The sequence below is a fragment of the Nestor notabilis genome, unplaced genomic scaffold (assembly GCF_000696875.1).
Source record: "Nestor notabilis isolate BGI_N333 unplaced genomic scaffold, ASM69687v1 scaffold25713, whole genome shotgun sequence".
Classification (NCBI taxonomy): domain Eukaryota; kingdom Metazoa; phylum Chordata; class Aves; order Psittaciformes; family Psittacidae; genus Nestor; species Nestor notabilis.
Genome location: NW_009920983.1, coordinates 16,467 through 16,683, shown reverse-complemented (window position 1 = coordinate 16,683; position 217 = coordinate 16,467). Strand labels below are relative to the sequence as shown.

The following is a 217-nucleotide window of genomic DNA, read 5'->3' as shown; positions in this document are numbered from 1 at the left end:
CCTTTGCATGGGGCGCCAAGCACCGCCGATACCGCACGCTCCTGACATTTCACAGCGTGTGCCGGGTGGTTCCCCCCCAGCTCGCAAGGAGTGACTCACGGCAATCTGCTTTTATTCCACCTATTAAACCAGTCTGCCGTTTCATATGATAATGCCCGTGTTTCGACCAATTAGTGCTAAATGGCACTTGTTTTCTAACCTGGTTGGTGACCGGGGC

General features: G+C 53.9%; 1 protein-coding gene across 1 annotated transcript in view; it reads left to right on the top strand.

Moving 5' to 3' along the window:
* The window catches only part of HTR1B (5-hydroxytryptamine (serotonin) receptor 1B, G protein-coupled), a gene marked incomplete at its 5' end in the record, with an annotated part of 3,114 nt that overhangs the window by 1,276 nt on the left and 1,621 nt on the right, over nucleotides 1-217 (top strand). The gene's annotated exons all lie outside the window — the stretch shown is intronic.